The sequence below is a fragment of the Pavona decussata genome, unplaced genomic scaffold (genome assembly GCF_977016875.1).
Source record: "Pavona decussata unplaced genomic scaffold, jaPavDecu1.1 SCAFFOLD_51, whole genome shotgun sequence".
Classification (NCBI taxonomy): Eukaryota; Metazoa; Cnidaria; class Anthozoa; order Scleractinia; family Agariciidae; genus Pavona; species Pavona decussata.
This window is the reverse complement of record NW_028145473.1, coordinates 3,902,150-3,927,500: the sequence shown is the minus strand read 5'-3', so window position 1 is coordinate 3,927,500 and position 25,351 is coordinate 3,902,150. Positions and strand designations below refer to the sequence as shown.

Below are 25,351 nucleotides of genomic sequence, written 5' to 3'. Positions count from 1 at the left end.
TTTGTCCTAAATTTGTAGGTTTTCGTCGTATTAAAAAGTGATTTAGAAGTTTAATAAGTCAATAATCATTCAGCTAAATATTAAAGTCAACTAACATGACAGATTCATGTAAGGCATAAACGTGCAATAACACAGACGTTCCAATTTATATTCATAGTATGTAAACTCGGCGGCCCATTTTCGATTTTCTGTTTGGGCAAAGAAACGATCGTAACAGGTCACGTGACATCTATAGCTAGAAGTGAGTTAAAGGTACAGTATCGCGCTATTTTTAGTAACACATCGAAAATCGGAAAGACGCTATTCGGTTGATAGCAGCCAAGATGTAATGACAACATTCCATTTAAAGACTATCAGAATGCAAAGAAACTATCCACGGATATTTTCGCCGGCAGATGACCAAGACAGAGAGGGGTTCAAATTTGAAAACGTCTGGCGGACGTTTTCAAATTTCGCTGTTGTAACGCACTAAAAATCGCCGGTTGAGCTATATTTTGGTTCAACCTTTTGTCTTAGAATCACTATTAATATTTCTTCAAATTAGCGATTGAGAAATTAATTAACACAGTGTTCAAAGTTTAATTTTGGCCAAACATCATGATATCTCCCGTGATACTGCCGCTTTAAGGTCATCAAGTTCTATTTCACTACTAAGTTTGACAAAAGAATGACATCCAGAGTGGATAGATATCAAGTTTTCTGGCTGTCTTATACGGTTTCCATATCTTTATTTTAGCTTTCTAGATTGTTCTTTTTCCCTTTTTACATCGTCACCGCTAAACGTCTCCCAGTACACGATACTCTTACCTTGTAAATGTGTGTCTGTTGGGGGGGGGGGGGGTGGGCAGCTAAATTATTCCCCAATGAAGTAGGGGGGAGTGATATCTGAAAAAAAGTTTTCAGCTCAGTTTTGTGGGGGTTACGTTCGCCTTCCGGAAATCTCAGCTGGCAGTGCTTCTCTCAAGTCTCGAAATTTTTTGTTCCTTCAAAATTGAATGAATTAATATTCCCATGTAAGATGTTGCTAAGGTTTTAAGTGACAAAACACCAAAGAGAACCCTAGTTTTATTGACAATTCAATCCAAATTTTTCAGCCGATCAAGACCTTGTTTGGGAGTTTTGCAAGAATATCACATGTTTTTCACATGTTTACACCGTAGAACACGTCTTTTCTCCTCTGGTTAATATGAAAAAAACAAAGGAAACATAACTTAAAACTAGAAAAAAGAGACATTTTGTTTTGACACCGCTACTGTGTATTTTGTTTTGTTTTGTTTTTTTTCCAAACGGCCCCTGCCTCCTACGCACCGCGGTTCATTTTGTCGCAAAGAAATTGCCTCCTACCAGACTTTCGTTTGTTTGAGGAATAATTCTACATACTGACTGAATACATTTTGGTCATTGTTAGTTGTGAAAATTAGAGGCTAGCATAGAGAATAGAGAATAGCTGACAAATGTCTTTCTAAAAGTAGTTCTCGTCTCTCAGTCTGCTCAAGAGTTTTTCCCTGGAATTCTATTTGGGTAACTTTTGAGAATTTCCTAAATCGATGATTTCAATTACTAGAGGAAGCATTATTTTTTGGAGATAAACAAACAGAGAGTGCGTCTGTTAGATACTGGAGACTAAGAGCATTTGTCATGTTAATAAATGAGCGTCGAAAATGCATGGTCACAGCGGTCTCAACGAGAATCATTAGTTGTGAATAAATCACATTTATTATGACCAATTTGTTAAATAGAGCCAACCAAAACAGTTGTTTTATTTATTCAAACCGAGTCTGTAGTCTGTAAACTGCATGCAGCACAAAACAGATCCCTGTTTGTGGTTGATATAGACAGCAGGCCTTTCCCACGCCAAAAAAACCGCATTCACCAAGTTTGAAAGAAAAGGCACATAACAATAATTAACAAACACATCTGTTTTTGAAATCGATGCGAGTTCGCTCAAGTGCTTATTTTTTGCACTGAATGAAACTGTTTATTGTTGTGGTAAAATTTTATTTTTACGATCATAGTTTTACTGAAGTTGAAGGAAGGTTTGTTTCGACCATAACAGTGGATGAGTATCCTCGATTTCTTGCCATGCTACTGGTGTTGTGACGCCGACCTATCTGTTGACTACTCCAGGTACATAGAAATCATGTTAGCTATATAGCAGGTTAAACGATAAATAGAGGTTTAGGCAATGGTTTTAAGTGATTGACCTTTCTTGTTATGCATCATTTGAGTTGTTAGTTAATTGCTTGTACGGTATTCTAGACAATTTGTCGTGTGAAAAGATTGCTTTCTTCCCGACCGCTTGACTCTGATTTTATTTTTTATTTTTTTTTTAGTGCTTATTTCAAAAACTAACACTTGTGATCAAAATCTTGTCTTGCTGCGCATTAACACCGATGAACGTGTTGATGACACTTAAAACCATTGACGTCTAGATTATTGTTCAAGTCGAGATTGTAATGTCCTCCTCCGTTTTAGTTCAAACAAAAAAGTTCTGTTTCTTTGCCAAAAACATCCGTCATTTTATTTAACATATCTTCACGAAGCCACAAATCGGAGATTTTGTTCGCGAGAAATGACTAACTGGCAAATGCTGGGTCAACGTTTCTTACTACTCATTCTCGAATTCGAGATTTCCTTTTGACAAATGTGAGGCCTAAGTGTAACGTGTGGGTAAATTTACTACATCCAATATTTTTTTTCTCTTCATTTTTTTCTCAAGAGTAAACAAAAAGCCACGGGAGTGATGGGACCACATACTGTTAGACAGATAAATGTTGTTCAGCTGCATGCTTTTCATGTACATTTACATTCGTACTTCTTATCATGTTCAAATACAAAGTGAAAATTTGCACTATAGATAACATATATTATAATGATTAGAATACATCTAAAGTACAAGGCTCCTTCAATCTGGTATTGTAAAATTCACCTTCTGGACACCGGAAAAAAATTCACCATGAGGACACAATTGACATAAATAAACAAACACGCTCATTCGAATTCCCGCTGTTTGTGTCGTCTTGGGCTCACAATCTAGTTAAATTTTAATGCATGCATATACAAAATATAATAGATGCACTGACAATATTTCTGCTAGACTATGATTAATCTCTCATTTTTCACACATAAAGTAGAGCGAGCGAAACACGCGAGTCCTTGAGAAAATAAACTCCCGCGTCGCGTGTTCTCGCAGGACACGATTTTCACACGCTCTCGCGTGTTTCGTACGAGCAGTCCCTTATTTTTACAAGGGATAGCCTAGCCTGCAGAACAGGCGTTATTATTAATTATTATTATTAATATATATATATATTTTTTTTGCGTTTTTCAGGCAAGCAAAGGCAAGCGCAAGGCGAACGCGAAGCGCAAGCCACGTGCGACGCCGGAACAAAAAAAATTTTTCGCGCCTCGTGTCGCCTGATAATAACGCCTGTTTTGCGTGCTAAGGATATCTGGGATAGTAAGGCGAGTGAACCACGCTAGCGCGCGCTAAAATTGCCTCCCGTGAGGAGAAATCAAACTAAACACAACACAAGATTCAAATAGCCACGCGTAGAGTTTAGATGAGCAAGTTTTATTTTAAAAAACGTTCGTGATTTTGCCCCTCAAATACGAAACGTTTTTCCCCATGTAAATCCTTATAATGTCGCTATTTTAAATACAGCTAAACTGATGATTTCACGTATGTTTAAATAAAGTTATACATTCACATTTCGTAACAGTTATCGTGGTCACGGTAGGTTGCCTGTGATTTTACTGATCTCGGAGGACCACAAACCGACCAACAATCTGAGGAAGTAAGATCTGGAGTTTCCTGCAACTAAACTGAATCTGGAGATTCTGTAAAAATGGTGACGTTTTCCTATTTTACCTAGGTCTAAGAAGGCCACTTCAAGTTACATCAGAGAACAGTCGAAATAGACCAAGGTAACATAACCTGTTTATGCCGTTTGTGTTATGTGCTATAAGATGAAGCGGCGTTAAAACAAGTGTTTGTTTCTTCAGGATGAGCTAGTCTCGCGAACATAATGTTAGACAATGTACCACCAAAGTTTAAACAAGAACTGCTGTCAATTTTGTTTTACAGACAAGGCTAAAAAACGCTCTTCCTTTGTGTTAATATGCCGGTGTGACTTAAGGAAAACCAAAAAATAGTTCCCGTAAGCGGAGGGACTAGGAAAACTTATTTTTCACGAACGTCCGAGCAATGAAAGCATTTGCATTTTGATTTGGGATTGGAAATTGGACTGAAAGTTTTACACAAAAGCGTGAGAGCTATAGTCTTTGTCGGAGACCGAGATGACTCCTGTGACTCATGGCGAAATCGCAAAAGCTACGTAGAATTTCCGAACCTTAAACTCCCGATTTCTAGCTGACCGATTATAAATTATTCAAAATGGCCGCAGAACCGACGGATTTATTTGATATGAGGGCTTCCCATGAAAAGACCTCTTGCTCCCTTATTTTTCTAAAGTACTTCAAATTTTGAGGGAAAAAATAAAACTGAAAAAATTATTTTCAAAATATTGTGAATTAAAAAGGAAGTCTGGAAAAAAATGTTTTCATTTTGAATAGTATACAATGCAGGACGGAATAAAGTTCGACTCGCTTTGTGCGGCTCTATAACTGGAGCCACAATAGAACTGAGAATAGAGCAGTTTGATGGCCACACGTTAGGATCTCATCCACAGACGTTCAAGGTCTACAATTCAAATAATCCCACAGGGAAAAAAAGCCCGATAGCTTTCACGTATCTTCACTCCTCAGGATTTCATACACAGATCAGACTCGAAGGTTATGAAATATTGTACCATGATAAACAGCACCACAGGGAAGTGCTACAGAATGGCTTTTATTTGAGTGGTTACACTCGTGAATTTTACTCTTAAGAGTAGAGACGATTTCCATGTCTCGAAGATGTGACCCTTTGCATCTATAGCATCACACTTCCAAACAAAGACTTGACAATAGAACAACTGAAAACTGAACTAATAAAACAGATTAAGCAGTTCATATCTTATAGACAGAAATCTTCTACTTTCAGATAGTTTGTCTGGAAATTTCGTCAATATTGTTCCACAGAATTTTCTTTGTTTGTTATAAGCGTATCTCATAATTGAATGAATATATCTTTCCAATTTTAATTTTGCATATAAACTATTAACTATTGCATATTAAGCTTACCACCAAGGCTATACCCAAAACCAAAACAATTTTTTTAGTTGATTTTTTCCGGGATCTCAGTATCCTTGAAAGTAACGTTTACTCGTACCTTTCTGATGCTTGCAGTACTGGAACAAGATCACAGGGATTCCAAACTTGTTAGAAAATTCAAGTCTGGCTGAATCTTCCGTGGACGTGATTATTGTCAATCTCTCCTGCCGAGCTTTCCATAGATAAGCACACATGTTGCGTGCTTTGTCTGATTGGTGATTGCAACATCCAATCACAGGCCACAGACGAGCCTATTTGATAGGCAGCCCAAGGGAGCTGAAGAAAAATAATCATTTTATCCATCGTTGGACTTGTAACACGGAAAACACCACGTTCTTGGCTGGTGAGTTCATTCCAAATCAATTTTATTGTTGTTTGTTGCTGCTCAGCCGCCGTTCGAGAACATGATTTCATACCATTTCAAGACTGTTTGATGAACTTTTTAGAGTACAATTTGATTTGTTACAGCTAACTGTGATTTGACGAAATGTCATTTGAAGTGTATTTTCCGACTTTCTGAATTTATCTCGACCGATGCTTTTTATCGAAGCGGCTGCATGAGCGCATTCTTTCCTCAGTGAAGTAGCTGAGTTATGATCCTAAGAACGCAAATGGTTGGATTGCTTTTTCCGTGTTGTTACGAAAGCTCTAAAACCCGCCCGGTGTGCGTATCATTTAAGTCGCATCGAATTTTATTCGAGCCTTAGAAAATCAGGATAAGGTTGAAACCCAAAAACTACACAAACAACAATTACTGCACTTTACATTGTGATGGGAGGATAGCTGAAAAGTCGAGCCAGATACACCTCAGATGCATTTCTCATCTGTAACTTGAACTGTATTCGAGACGAATAAAATTTGACATCTAAATTAGCCTGGGACGAACTCAGGCAGTTTACTGGCGAGCATGAACTGTTGACACTGATTCAGAGCGTCAAAACATTTTCTTTTTCGTAAACATATAATGTCTCCAATTCACAGACAGAAATAAATGATTTAGTGGACAGTGAGAGCTGTTAATTTGAACCCTTTCTGGCTGTATCTAAGGTGGGAATTTCGTGTATTTATGAAAGTTAATCAGGCAGACCACTGTGATTTTGTTTTAAAAGTAATTTTGTTCGACGCGTGTAAGCTGGCTTTCGGTGGGTTAATCTAAAATACTAATTATTTTTTATAATAAATGCTTAACTCGAGTAGTCGTCACGAATGTCTGAATGATTCAATTTTGTTACTGAAAAGTTTGATCTTTTAAGAAAAGAAAAGGAAACTCGTTTAATATAAAACGTTATCAACTGAAATACTTTTAAACCTTTCAGGTACAAGTTGTTTCTTTTAAGAGAAACATACTTAATACAAAAACTCCGATTAAAATTTCCACGAAATTGATTACCTTACTACCTTGATTAGCTTAATTATCTTAAAAAGATTGGTTTACCATGTTGGTTTCAATCTGGTTTAGTGTCTACTACTTTCTTATTGAACGTTCGTTATATGGCAGAAGACTCACAGCTCGAACTGAGTGAAATATATATCGAATTGCTATGTTTTTATAGTTTTTACAGTCTTTGGAATGTTGATTTTACTTTTCTCCAAATGTGTGGCTCCGACGAGATGTCTTATACTTCTTGCTTAATTCCTATCTTTGGCGGTTGAAATTGGTCAAACGTTCGTTATTTTTAAGCAAGCAAAAAGTTCACGAATTATTAACAATGACATGCTGTCGTTTTTTGGCCAAATAAGAAGAGTATTTTGCTTAGACAGGTATTAGAAAACCAAAAATTTGCTTTCTTCACCAAAGTATCTTTGGTTATTATGTCCATAAGATAAGATGCATTAGATGTGCAAATGACAAATTGTTTCACTTTCCCGGCTATTTAACTTGCTCAATTATTTATAGCAGTCTCAGGCTTGAGCTTTGTTGAGGGTAAGTGTCTGAATCGCAAAATTACTCGATTGAATTACATGTTCGACCAATCTCTTGAGGACTGGTGCACCATTCCTTCGGCTTAGGAGTTTCCTAACAACAGTAGGCTGGGATCGACGGGTTTTCGTTTCTGTCAAGGAGTTTGCGACAAAACTTCAGTGTGACAACGCTGTTACACTAGGCAAATTTTTCTTGCAACTTGTCTCGCGATTTCGTTGCGCCGTTGCGACACAACTTACCCGAATCGTTGCCTAGTGTAACATGCCCTGAAATAAACAGGCCTCGCAACGTTTTTGGTGTAGTTACCGTTGCGAGAAGTAGAACCGACTTTTAAGCCGCCGTTACACGTTGAAACTTTTAGCTGAAACTTGTGTGCAACGGCGCTGCGAAAAAAGTTTCAGCAGGCGTTGCGCCGTGTAACACGGTCGGTTTCGTGAAACTTTTTCGAACTTCCGTTGCGAGACAAGTTTCACGAAAAGTAGAACCGCTTTCTACTTCTGCAACGGCTCGCAACGGTCGCAGTGGTGAAAAAACAAGAAATTCACCGTGTAACACCAGTTCGTGAAACTGGTCTCGTTCGCCGTTGCACACAAGTTTCAGCTAAAAGTTTCAACGTGTAACGGCGGCTTTACTTCTCACAACGATTGCGGCAACAAAAAAATTGCGAGGCATGCTCATTTCAGAGCATGTTACACTTGGTAACAATTCGCGCAACTTGTGTCGCAACAAAATTGCGAGACAGGTTGCAAGAAAAATTGCCTAGTGTATTGAGCAGCGCCTTTAACCCATGCCGTATTGTCTGTGCTTTTTATCTGTGACTGACAAATATTGTTGACCAAACGTAGAGCAACTATTGTACATATATGTCCTGGAAAAGAACATATAGGATTGGTGGTTTCAATAAATATCTTGTACAAAAAAATTTTTAACCTAAAAATTGGAAATTTACTATGATTTTTCAAAACATTGCATCAATATTTCTTGGTTAACTTTCTGTTGATCAACTATTTCTTTTAATATAAAGATTAACTACATGAAAGACCATCACAACAATGGACACTATTAAGTAGTTGTGAAAAGGAGGCACAAATAACTCAAGTTTAAAACAGGTAAAAGCCCCCCAGTATAACTGAACATCAATATCTTACAATCATGAAATTTAAACTCAGTTCACACTTGTTCACAATCAAGTTCATTGTAAGTACAGTTTTAACAAAAGGTTGTGCTTGTCTCCCAGCTTTGCACAATATTTTCTTGGTGTTTGTCCTTATAACGCTAATTGCTGTGAAGAAAAGTACCTGAAATTATCAGCTGATAGCCAATTTGTACTTTAAAGAATATAACATATATATTTAGCCAAGCATAAAAGCAGAGCTCCAAAATTACTTTTTAATAGCATTTCTGCTTTTGGTTTCTATATGAACATAATAACCTTACAAATTCCTCATCTTTTCTGGACTTGTATATTTTAGAGCATATGCAGCAAACTATTTAGCAACAATAATAATTACAATGTGTTAACATTAAAACAACCATTTCAATAGATTTGACATTCTAAGCTACATGATATATGTGGAGCTTGGTGTCTAAAAACTTTCAAAACATTGTGTACACTGTAGGTAAACATTCAGGACGGGATCGGCTATTTATTACCATTTATTGAGTTACGATAATTTTCTTTACATTCAAAATGATATTTGTACAGAGTTTTGTTCACTGGATTCTAACTGATCGACCACTGCATAATCAATACACCGAGAAAAAGCACGAAGAAACTTGTTGCACAGGCAACAAAGCTCGCTAAAAAAGGGTACAAGTGCTTAGCCGATGCCGCTGGAATTGTAAACAAGGCGTGAATTTGTGGCGTCACGGCAAACGTAAATACCGGTATATGTTATTCACCGGCCCAGGGCACAGATTTTCCCAATAGGGACCAGCCTAGGCCGGTGAATAACGCGATTATTATTTTTTTTTCTACATTTTCAGTTTTTAAGAATATTGAGGCGAATCGGTTTGCAAACAGTTGCTGGCGCTACGTCGCTCTGTCACTCTTGACTAGTTAAATTTCAAGTCAAGTGCGCCGTGCGTATAAACCTCAGAGAAAAGGGCTAGACTAACGATAAAACATACTTTAATTAAACACATCCTGGAGTAATAAATGAAAAAAAACTTTGATATTTCATACCAAGCAGTACAGAAGTAAACTAAACAGCTATCTTTGAAAAATTCGCACAATCAAGCGAATAAATGTTCTGCGTAAGTTTTGTTTTGATAAAATTGGAATCACACTTCAAATTTTACATTCGCTTTTAACGAAAGTTGTTAAAAAAAGACTTTTAGTGAAAAATTTTGATACATCTTACTCCCTAACTTTATATCTTATTATTTTAAGTATTTGTGTTTGTTCTCTGTCAAGATTGTCACAACTCAATGCTAAAATCAGAGAAATGTGTGCAAGAAGAATTTTTTAGAGTTTATACCAACGACACAGTCAGTTGCGAGGCGTTTGTTTGACTATTTAAGCTAAGATTCAAATTTTCGTAAGTGAAGTAAAATGGGACGAGGTTAGAAAATAAAACTCCAAGAGAAATAATGAACCTGGACCGTAAAACTGAGCCCAAAAGACTGCTCTGCAATTAGCAATATTATTAAGCTTAAGGTGGCTCTATACCATTTTTTCAGTTTTCGCTGGTGGTGATATATATTTTTCTTGATATTCTAGTTCTTTCAGCCCTGTTAAAATATCTGGGTTCAAACATAGTTTCGAGTACCTAAGTCCGTGTGCTTTGCTAAAAACACCGTTACAACTGGTAAAACCCGTTTCCATGGCAACCAGCAGATGATACATCTGCTGATTCCTTAACTCCTAGCTAGTTTCGATACGGGTTTGTCCAAATTTTGCGCGGTAAAATTTCGTTATTTTTTGTGTAAAGAAGAGAAACTCCAAAGTATTGCCTCATAAAGTCAAAACAAATTCTACTCATACGTTTGGCGAATTTCTGAAATTTTCATTTTTGCCATTTATTGCAGTTGTCCGTGTATAATTCTCCCTAAGATTTTTTGGAGTACAAATGCCAGATAAATCCTAACATTGAGCCAATTTTGAGAAAAAATTCACCATAGCAAACTCATTAAAATAGCCTTACTTTTCAGGCTAAAACTGGCCTTGTTTCGCGCGTGAGCATAATGAAAATTCACGTATCAGTGTACCCAGTCGCCGTACGCCAAATAACTGTATAGAGTTACCTTAAACACTGCAAGAAAAATTGCAAAACATCAAACTAAGCAAAGTTTTGTCAACAAAATCAAATGAACACTCGCCTCTTTGGAGAACAACCAATCCTTTTATTCTATTGCTGAGTTTTTCGTTCGTTTTACAACGTTTAGTGAGCGAAGAGGTTCACTTCAAGAGGAAAAAAATCAAGGTTTCGTCGCGCCGGATAGGCCGAGTAAAGTGATTTCACTTCAAGATTTCCCTCGTATTTCCCGCGCATTCGCAGTGGTGAGGCAGGTAAGCGTGTGCTTAAGGTTCAAGCCAATTTTAGCGAGGTTTTCGAAGTGCTCTCCTCAAATGACGCCGGGTCAAATTACATCCAAATTCGACTTCCAACGTTTTCATCAGAACATAATACAGTGATGCACGTGGACCAGCCGCTGAGAGATAAACCGCTCAAAACGGCGTTTGGAAGCACTGAGAAGCCTTGAAAACACAGCAAAACACACCGGGTAAGCTTTTTTAGACTTTCGATTTAATTTTAACGCCATACAAACTCTTATATCACGCTTTGGTGACCTGTGGCCGAACACAGTTTGCGCACGCTTTACAGATTCTGTTACTGATGCTATTAAGCCCGCGCTAGAATTGTGGTAAGCAAATAGTATCGATCCCTCGATTTTATACCAAGTGGATCACAAAGGTGCGTTTTGCTCTTAAAATAACTCAGTTTCTCGTTTGTGAACTCTTCTTCATTTATCACCAAACAAAGAAAGTGAGTTCACAAAGAGCTAAGCCTTTTTGCACACTTTTCATCTTTGCTGAAAAAACCGAAAAACCCTAATTAAAAGCCACGCATGCGCATTTGACCAAAAAATTGTGACTGGCTGTTTGTAATGAAAATGAACTGTTTTCTAAGGAACCGCTCGTTAGAATTTCATGAAATTTGCCAAAACAGTAGTTTTCTAAAACCGTAACTCGCCTACAAACAAAAACCAAGATCTAACAGAGGGTAACTTCAAAAAACATTTTTAAATGTTTTTTGAAGTTACTTAAAAGTGCAAAACCAACATTTACAGGAGATCTCTCTGTTAAAATTACATGAAAGCAGCATCACTATGTCATTATTTTGTGAGTTTTTCTGGATACAAAACATGGAAAAAAATCTTAGGCCTAGTTCATACGTCGAATATAATTCGGACGAATTTTAATTCGAATTGACTTCGTCTGTAAGACGACGATAATAGAGATTCGTTTTAGACGACGGATTTAATTCAACCGACTTGAATAACATGGGATGGTGGAACATGGTGTGGACAACTTACGACGATTCTAGATTTAAGAAAACGACGAATCGATATTACGTTAATGTATTTTCAAATTTATTTATTTAATTCGATGCGTCTGAACTTCGACGTGTGAACTCACACGCATGTCAGACGTTTTGTCCGAATGGAGCAGACGGATAAAACGTCTGGACGAATTTAATTCCACGAACCGATTCATACGTCGCTTTACCGACGAATTTAATTTCTTTTATTAACTTCGTCTGCATTATATTCGACTAAAATGCGACGAACGAACTAGGAAAACCATTATTTGTAGACGATTAATACCTTGCTGCGTTGCCATGGCAACGATACCTTGCTCAACAAAAGGTATCAAAATTTATTCCTTCTTAGTTTAACCTTGCACCATGCTAATTTCAGGTACTCAGAGGTACGAAGTTTTCAAATAGTGTTTACTAATACCTGTATACTGGACACTTACGTGCAAATTCTTGCGTAGCAACACCCATAACAACGATTGTTCGCGGTTTGCCAAGCAGGTGAAAACTGTACTCACGAAACAGCCCTCTTTCAATGTCGATCTTAAGGCTTGGAGCATATTAACATTAGAAAGATGAAGATACTTTCTAGAGTGAAGAGCTTCGAATTTAGCGCAAAGATTTATTTGATCGCCGATCGGATGTCAACTGAACGAGAGTCCTCAAAGCAGGTAAAAGATTTGTTTATCTCCCTAACATAAGATCGCCAATGACTTGATTTTTGGCAAGTGATTTTCACAATCTCATCGTGGTTAGCGTAATTTTAAGGAATGAGGTTGTAAGAATGACAAAATTTAAGTCATATAACGGCTCTGTTAAGAATATGCTTACTTGACAAAGGTAGGTCATATTTTACACTGAAAGCTTTGCTGTGCTTAATTTATGCCACCATCTTTAAATTGAATTGAAATTTCGTCGTTTTGAAAGAAAATCAAGTCATACCTAGTTCCTTTGTCTTTTCTAAAAAGAGCTCGGCGTAGATGATAATGACAGAAACAACAGAGAACACACAAAACCCGACTCGCACACTTTTTTTTATCACTTTTGTCAAAACATCAGTTATCCCGAAAATAATATTCATTTATGCTTAGAAAACACTCTTTTGATCGAGATGTCAAATAAAAACGGTGTTAATATTCAAATATGCGGCAATTTCATACGTACTTATCAGACTGTTTCAAACTGATGTTCTAGAGCTTTTTTCCTTCAAAAAGTAAGTTTACATGTTGTCAACTTGAAGGAGTTCTCCACACCAAGTGGTTAACAGTGGTTTTGAAACAGTGTTTATAACTGCTAAGGTTTCAGAGTCGAAAATAAGTCCTAGCTGATAAGACATCACCATAAATTATAACTGACACACCAAGCTTTTTGTTACTGTCAAGAGTTTTTGATACTTTACAAATTGATTTAACAAGTGGCATTGTGTTCTATTTGAGAACTTTTCCCGCTTTATGATGTACACGAGTTGACTTCACTTCTTCAAAAGAAAAAAAAAATGGTTTGCCAAAAATAACTCTTATCTTTTCATCTGAAGATATTGCTCTACGGTACTTGTACACTTTAATTGAAACAAATGTAAATCTAATGTTATTTGGTGCATCGTACTGGTCAATTTTAAGTTGATGTGTACACCATGAAGGCCACATTGATAAAAATGCTGAAAACGGTTATTACTAATGGTATAGATGACTAAAATCAAATGAGTTTTCATAGATGTTCATTGTTAAATATCACAATTGGACTCAGTGTTTTCCATTATGTTTGTAGATTATTTTTTCTTTTGGGAGGATACAACAGTTGTTTTAATTCTCAATATTACCGTCTTTTGTTTTTAAGAATCCAGTCTCTTAGGGTGTCATCATTTGTTGCATAAACAATAATTTCCTTTCTGGGTTGCGTGCTTCATCCCTTAAACAAATTTTAATTTAAAATAAGAAACCTCTTACAATTGACTTTGACTGCTATTCGTACTGAATATATAATCCGCCAACATCGTCAGGTGATTCATAAAAATATAACTAAATCCTTGCCACTATGCAAACAATAATATTGAAGAAGTATTGCATGGAAAGAGATTAACATGGTTTTGAGGAAATCTGCAGTTAAACACGAATTTAAGTGATTTGACTTTTAAATGATTCATATTCGACATTAAGAGTCCTTTATTAAATAAAAAACGTGACGGGATAAAATGTGTTTTTCGTCATTGTCCTATGCTATGATGCCGCCTTGTTATGTACGTGCTTCCTAGTGTTTCCAAATTAAATTTCCTTGTCACTTACAAAATGCGCAAAATGTCAGCATTTGTACCTCAAGCAATTTTAACTCCCAAGGCTCGAGGGCAAATATGGGAATTTCCTCAAATTAAAGAGCATCGACTTCCTCAATAAGCCCCGGCATTTGATCCTAATGTATTTTCAATTTGACCAATCATCGATCAACGAAACGAAAGGTTCTCATAAATGACGCTGGTTATATGTTTGAAATGAAGGTAATAAAACGGCAAGCTTCGAGTTTTTATTTGTAGCTCCAGACGTGACAACAGCACACGCTAGTGTAGAATGAAAACTTCGACTGCAGGTAAGGCGGGTGATTTTTTTTAGTTATTCCCGATTTTACAACCCCATAAGGTGCCCTTAATATAGCTCCAGTGTCCATTTCACGCCAAAATAGAGTCAGCAGTTTTTTTTTTCTTTTTTTTTTCTGTCAGGGTACACATGGTCGGTTCCCAAGTTTTGTTCGCGATATTTGCACGATTTGTTCTACAAGCTGTTTTCGATTTAGCTTGGTTCATTATATAAGCGCATGATAAGGTGTCCGTTATCAAAGGCCGGCCCAACAAGGCTTGTTCGCGACATTTGCATAGAACGCGTCTATCAAAACTGGTTCATCAGGTTGTGTTCACGACACGGTTCTGATATACAGCTGTTTCGACAAAGGTTGTTCAAAAAAGTGTAAAAGCGTGCGCGGCAATGCTGAAAGATAGTCTGGGAAGTACCCAATGAATATCAGTAAAAGCTGAGAACCCACAATGCCTCGACCGTACAGCGAGGGCAAACAACTGTATACGTAATCAGACTTCCACTCCTCTCCATTATTAAAGGCCGGTTAACGAATTTCTTTCAGCAATTTTACTTGTCACAAGTGCTTTCTCTGTACCTTTTACAAGCGAATATAGTTTTGACAAAGTACTCAATCTGATCACAAATTTCAAGATTAGTTTTTTTATTGTTCCAATTTTCATAGGCTGTGTTGTCTAATGTTCTTGGCAATTTTAAAGTAGGAGCTCTTATTGCAGGTCGAAACAAATCGACATTTTGACACGTAGTTAATTTACAAGACTGTCAATCCCAGCTATATCATGTGTTAATTATGCTGACGGATTTTACGCGGTTATTGAATGCTTCGAACCCGCTTTATAAGATTTTCTTATGCATGATTCCATGCGATTTGTGCCAAGAATGACAGCTGTCCATATACCTATGTTCAAGTTGTGATATTTTCGTACACGTTTTGTTTCCACGTCGTTCATGTATAAATAAGGGCGGCTTGTTCATATAACTTCAATCAAAACGAACGTAAGTAATAAAACATTGGGTACATGACGTAAATTGGGGCAAAACGTGTGCGAACGAGTCACGTTTGAAAAAGCAATCAGTTTCCTCAGCAAGTACGTTTGTTTTCGTTCTTTTCGCATTCTACCTGCTTCTCGTATAACTCTAGCTCATGAAGTGTCAAAAGAGTACTTACATGGTAGCAATAACGCTGCAATCACTGCGCTATATTTTGAACCTTTTAAACACGAGGAAATTAAAAAACCCTCTTCCCTTTAACCGCGAAATAATCGTGAGAAAGACAATAAATTAATATGTTAAACGATGAAAGTTTTCAGGGACACTATTTATATGCTGGATATTTTTATCAAGCTAGCAGGCCTTTTTCTTATGCTTGCTGATTCTTCGAGGACGGTGGCTACTTATGTTACTGCGCATACGTTCTGCGCATCTCGAGATACTCGGGTTTCTTATGGGTGGCGACTACTTATACGGGGATAATTTTGCGCGGTTTAAAACGATGCAGAGAAAGTAGAACTTAGCAAGTGCTCTTGGTATTTAAAAAGAAAATTGGGGGTAACAATGCATTTTTTTGAGATAATCAAGAAACAATAACTCGAAAAAGTGCTAAAATACAAGGTAATGTACAAAAAAGAGTAGTTTGGGCAATCTAATAAAAAGTGAATTTCATCTTCAATGGTTTTACAGTTGGAAACAAACACCCTTTCAATGGCAATGGTTATGAAGTCTGACAAACTTCTTTGTTACACGTTTTTGTTTGTATTTTTGGCCTTGACCGTACACAGACAACAATAGATTTTGATAGATATTCAACTGTAATGTGAACGTTAAAACAAAGGATTGTGCACGGTGCTTTCAACATAAATTGCAGCACCATTGTTGTCATGGCAAGGTATCATAACAAGTCCCTCAATTAACTATGACTCCACCTGCAAAATTGTTAATCCTTGCACGCGAAGTTTATGTTCAGTACAGTCAAACATGTATTAAGCGGACACCCTCGGGACCTTTTCTAGTGTCTGCTTAATACAGGGTGTCCGCTGAAAACAGGTTCCCTTAGAATTCGTCTTAAAAGGATCATATGAATACTCCTCAGTATTGAAAGACATTGAAAGGGTCAAATACCATTCCCATGAACGGAAAGGTGTTCAGCAGACAGAAAACCAGATCGGGTTTATTCGCCAGCAGAAAACTACTGAACACGCAAACGAACTAACAGATCTTATGAAAGTAATTGGGCATGTTCCAAAGCTCATGGCTATGTGGTTATTCAAGTTTTTAAAGCGCCCAACAAACTCAGGAAAAGTGAAAATTACTGGAAAGAGGGTCAACAGAGGCGGTGGGTACGGTTTGGAGCTACCTACCCTGCGAGCAGTGGTTTCTCCACTTTACGCTATGTTTCGAAAGGGTTTCTGCCTCTTTCGTAGCGTAGCGTCTGGTAGAGAAACCACTGCTGGTAGGACCGTAGCTACCCTGCGAGTACAATTTTTAAAAAGGGGGCACGAAATTGATGAAGGAAGGATTTGTAGTATGTGTATCTATGTACACGAATTTCCCGTTTGTCACACAAATGTTTTGTCGGTGAGGTCACGTATTGCTAATTTGATCACTTTTTGTTTGTTAAGTTTCCACAAAGATGTGACAGTACCTTCAGTGAAATGTTTCAGTAATAACTAAGAGAATGTTCTCACAACTCGCCACTGGTGCTAAAGCACGAGATCTGAATATTACCGGAGTACAATGGATTTATGTAGATTCCCATCACACCCATTCAAGTGGAGATTTCTATTATACGTTTATATGTGGACCTAATAAGCGTTGAAACCGATTTTTTGACTGTTTCAATTTTACGTACGATTTAGACATTAAGGATTACACCTCAAATCACGAAACGTGCAATCTAGGTCCCGCCCTCCTCATTTTTTGTCCGAAGAAACTAATTAAGGCTTAAGTCACAGCGGCGAAAAATTTTAAATTGTAAGACTGTTACCATTTGCCGACTTTCTGGAATGAGGCGTGTGAACTGAAACGTATAATACAAACACATACGTACCAGTTTAAGAAATTATTTATCCTGGTACAGGGAGTTCGCCGAAACTTTAAAAAATGATATTTTTTATCAAAGTGGTTATCCTCTCACTAAAATTCGGGCAAATTTTTCTCCTTATGCAGACAGGAAAAAATTTTATTCAAAACTTTTGTAGCAGTAAAAACGCCCTGGTCGAAAACCACAATGAGTCCTTGGTTTAAACATAGGACACACCCCATTTATTACTAAGTGGAATCTCTTTCCGTTACCAAGAGCCATAAAATCGCCTCTTTTTCCTTGCTTGATACAATAACATAAGAATTCCGCAGGGCCTCATTTCCTGGGACTTACAACTGCTGTATATTCGTTACATTACGTTTTCACAGACCTATTCATTTTTAGACTGAGGTTTTCACAAATTCAGCACGGCCTCCCATTGGAGCCTTGCTAACCAGTCACAATCTTTGTATAATTCTCACGTGGAACGGAATTTAAATTTACGCGGGAAAAAGAGTTCAAGGCGATTTAAAATAGTCCGAAAACGTCGTGACATAGTTGTACGCTCCAAGTAAAATTCTAAATGCTAAAATACTAAAATTCCTTCAGGGTTTCACTTGGGTTCAATTTTTATTTTCCTTTGTTTGAACTAAAAAAAATATCAAACCAGGAAAAACTGAAGGAATTAACGTTGAACTACAACATAAACAAAACTTGCCATCAGCTGGAAGGATATTTTTGAACCCTCACTACTGATTATCGATGTCCTTGGGTCATCACTCTTCCTCATAAACAGACCAAAACAATGGAACAGACCGTCTTTATTCAGTTTGACCCATTAAATATTCTTTCGAACTTCGGGGGAAGTCAGTCAATAGAAATATATTAGATGTGTTTCGTGAGTCAGTGTATGAACCTCACAGTTTTATCAGTTTATCATTTGTTTTTGCTAACACGTTTCCGGGCTTTTAACTTTCAAATTAAGCAACATACAGGTTGAGATTGAAATAAACACACTTAATGACCCCTTAGCAGGTAATAGAAACATGCAAATTTAATATATAAAAAATAAAATCAGAAGGCACAGCAAAAAAATGAACTGTTTTCATAAAATCCGTAACAAAAATCATTAAATGAAACGCGTTGCAGAGCTGTCTTTAACTGAGGCTGCCACATCCCTATGCTGAGCATAGTTAGTAACTAGGATGTGAGTAATAAAGCTGTAAATGTTGTAATGCTAATGATTATAATTATGCCAGACAAAAATGGAATTCATAATTATTCGCTTCCATCAATCTTCGACTAGTGAGGCTTCAAAACAACGCCAGATAACACTTCTATTCGATCACACTTAAAGCAATAAATACTATTATTACAAACAGGAAATCTGTGGCTAAAAATTTCCTCTTTCGTCATGTTACTGCCGAGAATACTTATAAACACGGTTCGTCTGGCAGTGCTAATTGTTCCGTTCTCGACCATTAAAGTTTACATTTGCATAAGTACATGCAATCCATACTGCGGCGGAAAAACATAGTCTGGCTCAAGAACTTTCCTGTTCACAGCACCATTGCTTATCGTTGTGTTCAAAAGCAATCGATTTTATAGTTTTACAAACTTCTACAACGGAAGAAGATCAACAACGGCACGATTCGATTTTCAAAGATGCTTGATTTTTTTTCTACAAGATCATCAACAATGTTCACTCGGTTGTGATTTGTCTGCCTGAGGTAAGCTTCAGCATTTTCTTGTTTGGCCACGCGTATTCAAGTTGTTCATAAGCTGTCTGCATATAATCTTGGTGTGAACATCAGCTGCTCGTTTACAAAGAAACTCGACTTTAACTCCTCCATAAAATTCTAATTTAATACTTACGATGGATGGATGGATGAGTGGATGTGTTTTTCGATTTCTCATAAATCTGGCAAAACATGCTTCGGTACTTACTTAGTTTAATTCGTTTTCGGTACCCAAGGCCACACATGCTTAATGCGATATCATGACGGAGATGAAAAAGTCCATCCTGAAATAAACCAACACAGACCCTCGTCAGTTACAAACCGCGGCTACTGTTGTCCATGCTTTGGAGCATGCTTTGAATGAATCTGTGGTTATCTACCTAGTACCTGAGCATGAACTGATGAACTGATGAAAACAGATTTAAAATACAGCTGGTTTCTACTAAATTTAAACAACTTTTATCGATCATGCAATATTTCTCATTTCCTGTGTTTACATCAGTTGACAACTACGTGATAAAGCAATGTCGAACTTGACACAAGGAACTGAATGATTGAAAAGAAGCGGCCATGTGTGGACTTTCTAAGCACCGCGACACTTGGCGAAGCTTTCGTATGTTCGAATGTCGATCGATGACGGTGGCCTGAAAGTATAGCAAGAAGAGTTGCTGAAAAGAAAAGCGAAATCCAGCAGGACATTAATGCTTTTAAATCTGACTATTCTTTACTGGTTTTTTTATAATTGATTCGTTTATAGATTCTGTTTCAATCAGTCAAGAAAATGGCTAAAGAGAAAAATTAAAAAGATCTCTTTTATTACGGAAATGACAGACATGTTGGACTAATTTTCTTCAGAGTTAAGCAACTAAGAAACGCGTCATTGAACATGTTTAATAACAAACCAACCACAGCGCTGGACTGATTTGTAGAATCATTCTTGCATGTGATCAGGCATAATATCAGCAGACGTAAAGCGCTATTAACGCTTTGACAGAAGACACGCGTCTTTCTCTCAAGCTTGACAATTTTAGAATGTTTGAATGAATGCAAAGTTTGACAGTAGGCTAACAAACGGAAGCCGAACACTCAAGTTTACCTCGGAGTTTGAAGAGTTTTATGAAATGTTGTTTACTCCGGAGTACAATGCGAGATCATCCGTTTAGCCAGTTTACCGTCAGTTGTCAAACACAAATTTCTGATTAGACCTGAAGTAGTTTTCAACTTCACATTGGAATTAGCTTTCCAATATAAGAGAAAGAGTGCTGCTAAATAAACTGTTTCAATTTTATTACTTGTATAATGTCAGATACCGAGTAATTTTTTTTTTAATATAGAGCCTCGTAAATATAGACGTTAGATTGCTAAATAATTAATGACTTAAAATGGTTGAAAAGACCGTGAATTTTAAAGTTGTCCTAATTGTGTTTTTGTGGAAGTTACGCTTTTTCGAGGATCCGTAGAGACGGAACTACTGATGGACAAAGCTGGGTTTGATCGTTAATCCGTCATGTATGACCCATCCCGCGGTACTCTACTAAAGTCACTTGGACATGTCTTCTATAAATGTTTTGTGTGAATGGAAACGTTTGTGCTGGAAACCTTGGCTACAATGTCTGGTTTCGCTCTTTCTTTCCTTTTTCTTTTTATTGTAGGTTTTTTTATAGTAATAAGAAGACCAAAGTGCATTGTTTAATACTGAATAAGAATCTCCAGGAAGTGAATTATGTCGGAAATTGAGGAAGACTTAAATTACACGTATTTAACAAATTGTCGTCTTTTTTCTGAGCATCTGTCCTCTAATTAATGTCAATCTGCGTCATAACACTGCCGTAATTCACATACAACATTGAGAGTGTTTTAGTGGATAAATACTGACGAAATACTAATTAAAGTAGACTTCACACAAGGCAGAACCAGCGAGGTGAACGTGCCGCAGAACATGAATGAATTTTGAATCCCAGTTGCAAGGATCTGATTACCTTACACGTAAGATTTCGACTTAACTATAAGTAGAATAACTCAAAAATAGTGTTTGAATATGAATTGCTAAAAATAACCTTTACTTCTATCGAATTTTTTGGCAGAGATGAAGCGCAGTTTGAGCCTATTCTTGGCCATTGATGTTTTCTTGACGATAATTAGGGAGTTTAAGAAACGAGGACGGAACGGTAACGAGAACGCCACAAAACAATGGGCTTAATGAGTGAAAACAATCGCTTTGCGCGTGCGTTTTACATTTTGGTACATTTCTCTGCCGTCCTCTCCAAAACAACAACCTAAAATGACCAAATTTTAGGTTTTCTCGAGAACGGGAGCGTATGACGCAAAATCTTCTTTATTTTTCCTTACTTTGACGTCGTTCATACTAATTTAGTTCCTGGAGAGTTCGCCAGCATTTTCCAAGTTAAACAAATTTAAATGATTGCGAAAGAGTTACAAAAACGAGAAGTTATATTTTTAAATGACGTTCTTGTTACCGTTGCCGTCCTCGTTTCTTAAACTCCCTAATGTTTTGTAATGACGGATCCGCTTTTGCTCCTGCCTGTAACATGGTCTTACATGAATCACAAATGCTAATAATAAGAAGAATTACTAATGAAGAAAAACTGATGTTTTCTTTAGTTTAATGTCACCTATGATTTTCGTAACATGGAAGAATTAATTCTTTTTGTTTTAGACTGCGAAAAAGGTTCGGTTAAGATTTTCCGAAAGTCAGTCGCAGCTCGTAAATTCAGGGGATGGGTCCCTTAAATTTTCTGGGACTTTAATATAAATTTATCCATATAGAATCCGAACAGATGACGCTGTATTCAAATATCACTTTGAAACGCCTAAAAATGACATGGAAAACATAACACGATAATTGAAGTGTTTTCCTTTCAATTTTCTGGCTCGGTGCCCCAGTGGTATTACTTTTAAGGGGCGTTCGACATAGAAAGATCCCACTCCTAATAAGGATTGGAGTTGAGATTGTATGGGACAACGTTGATTGTTTAAATGAATGAATGGACGCGCATCTGGCATCCCCGCAGGGTTTTTCGCAGGGGCGGATAACATCACAAAGGAGAGAGAGCCTGGGATCGAGATCATCGAACGCTCTCCCTAATTTTTGATTATTACTTGTTTTAATTAATTTTTCACTGTTCTGAAACTAGAAAAAATTGTCTTTGGCGGTAGATGTGGATTGCATTGATTGTGTTTTTCTAACCCAATGACTTGGAAAACTCGTTAAAACTTCGGTGTTTTTCTTTCTCATGGTGGTCTAGGAGAAGGGCGAAAAGAAGATATTTAAATAGTTTTCATTTCAGAACAGTAGGGACTTTACGAAACTATGACGGCAACGCCAACGAAAACGTCACTTGAAAATATAAGTTCGCTTTACTTGTACTACTTCGCGACTATTCCAATTCGTTCAACTTGTACAATGTGGCCGAACTATCCATAACAGAACAAGTGGGAACGACATTCAAGTTAAGACAGAGAATGTGAAAATTTACCGTCATGTGCTCCCGTTCTTCACAGAAACCTTAAATTTGGCCAATGTACCAAAATTCATAACGCACGTGCAGGGCCTTTAATATTCTCATTAAACCCTATTGTTTTGTGACCTTGTAGTGGCCGTTGCGGTAGAAGCTTGTTAAAATTCCCTAGTTTTGAAGCAGAAACCGGTAAAAATCCCGCGACGAAGCCCAGCTCTAAAACTGCAAATGAAAACTAACCCTAATTGGACACAGAAACGTGGGTTAGTGTTTATCGGCTTACGAAGTATCGGATTCGGACAAAAACTATCAGCATGCGACATCACGAGTGAAAAACGTTAAGATTGTTTAACATTTTGGCCTAAATCTCTACAGACATCCGCTGCAACCTGCGTCTTTACATAATGTCTTTGCCTCACTTTAAGTGATGTAGGAGTTGTCGAGGTATATTTGTGTTTATGTCATCTCCAGCAGCTGTTCTTGGTTGTGCCACATTTCCATAATCGCCCTCAGATTCCAAAGTCCAATCCCTTAAGTTCCATGGTGTTCTCTTTGTTCCTCAACCTGTCGCAAGTCCATCTCTACCTTCTTGTTGTCTTGATAGTAACTTTCATCGGCTCTTAGCCAGTCCATGATCACGGATCTCCTTTGAAAATCGAATGTCGTTGTTTGTTGCTGAACTTTGAATACAGAAGTATCTCTTTACGTTTCTTGATGACCAACACAGCATGATGGAATATATCCATAATTACTTTGTTCCTGCCGGGAGACTTGAAACCTGCTTGCTTGTTCATATGTTTTCTGTTTCACCCCATATGATTCTTGTTGCGCTGCTAGCAAGCGTTGACTATAGTATACACTCTGTTGCGTTTGTTCTTCATATAGCTCACTGTCTTACAGTCTGCGGGCAATATGCAGATTTCGCCAGCAAAGGTGAGGTGTTCAGTCGACTGTTACACAAGGGTGCATCAGATCTCTCCAGCTCCCTTTGTTGACTACGGTCATACTGATCAATCGACATGTCAATCGGCAGTAGTAATATCACGCGGTCTTGTATTTCCACTGTGGCTACTGCATATGGCCGCCCAAGTCCTGATATAACAGTTGTGGTTCTCAGGTGATCTTGTTATTGGTATCAATGTAAAGTGTGAGATAGCTCCACTAGATTTGATGGTCGACATTGTACAAACAATCGAAATTAAGGTCAGTATTGCGAACAATAGACTGTTCACAGTCCCCCTATTTTTTCGTGGGATTCTCGAGACCGGTACGCTTCTATGGAACAGCCGCCATCTTGGTTTGTAAAAGCGAGTGCGATCTGGGGAGAGTGTCTAAACTACCGAGGGGAGCGGGAGTGGGTGTTAGTATAGTCAGTGAGGGGAAGCGAAAAAATATTTTTCCCGCCGCCTCCCAACTCCTCGGTAGTTTAGACACTCTCCCCAGATCGCGCTCGATTTTACAAACCAAGATCAGTGGCAGCTCCATCAAACCGTACCGGTCTAGAGAATCCCACGGAAAAATAGGGGGACTGTGAACAGTCTATGCGAACAATGAAGTTTCCAGGGAGGATTTTTCAGATTGGTTTGCGCCCGTGTACGGAATATTCCGTCTCAAGTTTTAAGGAAAATCAAAATGGAAGGCAAAATACACATGCCGTTTTCTTGGCTTTGCTGCCAGAAACGTTGCTTCCTTTAATCTCTGCACACTATTTAATGTCCGACTTTTCTCCTCACAGTCATCTTGTTTTATTTGCACGAAATCCTCCTGACTACAGCAATAACATTTTACATAGTATAGTAACGCCTGTATGGTGAGAGTATTATCATTACGATTACAATAGCACCTTCACTTTTTTTCGCAATCTACGTAACAAGCAAACCAAAGGCTGGGATACTCAAGACATGTGCAACTGTTATCTAGCCTGAAACGCACGCAAGGCATTATATTTCGATGCTATGTACTTCTGTTTTCTGAACTTTGTTTTTACAGTTTCTATACGAACGGATTTGGTTGTACAGAGAACATTTGACTTATCCAGATGTGAAGTTTTCCAATTTTCTAATTATAATAAAATTGTTTAACAAATCACATCTTTCTTCAGTCAAGCTTAATTATCGTCATATCTTGGCATTGTTTATCCGAGAAAAGAAAATCACATCCTCCTTGAGTTTAGTTTAATATCTTATGCATATTATCTTGGAACATGATTGTTTATCCGAAAAAAAAGCAATTAAACAAATCGCATCCTACTTCACTTGATTACCGTCATATCTTGGGATTGTTTATCCGAAAAAAAAAAAAAACTCAAGAATTTTTGAGGTCTTTCCAGAAAAGAAAGGTTTTCGGACATTCGAGGAATAAGTGATTACAATAACTATGACACTTTTCTCTCCTACTGAGTTTATCGACGAAAGTAGGGTAGGTCTTACGTCTTTGGTTTTGAGTGAATAAAAATTCGTTGTCAGTTTGCACTGACATCAGCTACTGATTCATTTCAGTTTTTTAATTAGAAAATCTGCAAAGTGACCGGATATCATTTTTTTTCTTTATCCAATATTGTGATCGTGACAAAGAAGGGGAAGTCACGAAAAAAATAACGTATATTTTGTGCATATACAAAGAGCTAATTGCAACATGGCAGACGTTTGGTGTCTCTAATGGCGAGAAATGTTTGCATAAATAGAACTCAATATTTAAAGGAAAGAAATTTAATTGTTTGAGTACGCCAATATGGCTTGCATGAGTCCATTACGGCGACACAGCTCCTATTCACAGTCCAGTAAAGTGGTAACCTAGCTTGTGTTAATTGGCCTCATATGACCGGGTCTTGTCATAATCAACAAATCACCAATC

The 25,351-nt window shown here is 37.4% G+C and overlaps 1 protein-coding gene across 7 annotated transcripts in view; it reads left to right on the top strand.

Moving 5' to 3' along the window:
* The window catches only part of LOC146481147 (galanin receptor type 1-like), a 69,976-nt gene that overhangs the window by 32,114 nt on the left and 12,511 nt on the right, over positions 1–25,351 (top strand). Inside the window, exons 3-4 of one of the 7 annotated variants that reach the window (XM_085108811.1) lie at positions 3,876–3,927; positions 5,290–5,557. The exons of 1 other annotated variant lie outside the window; for it this stretch is intronic. The gene's annotated coding sequence lies outside the window, so the exon portion shown is untranslated. Of the gene's footprint in view, positions 1–3,875; positions 3,928–5,289; positions 5,558–6,218; positions 6,262–12,219; positions 12,351–14,203; positions 14,260–18,709; positions 19,011–20,719; positions 21,006–25,351 lie in introns of those variants that run through there. 5 more of the 7 variants (XM_085108813.1, XM_085108816.1, XM_085108817.1 and 2 more) reach the window with 5 other exon arrangements.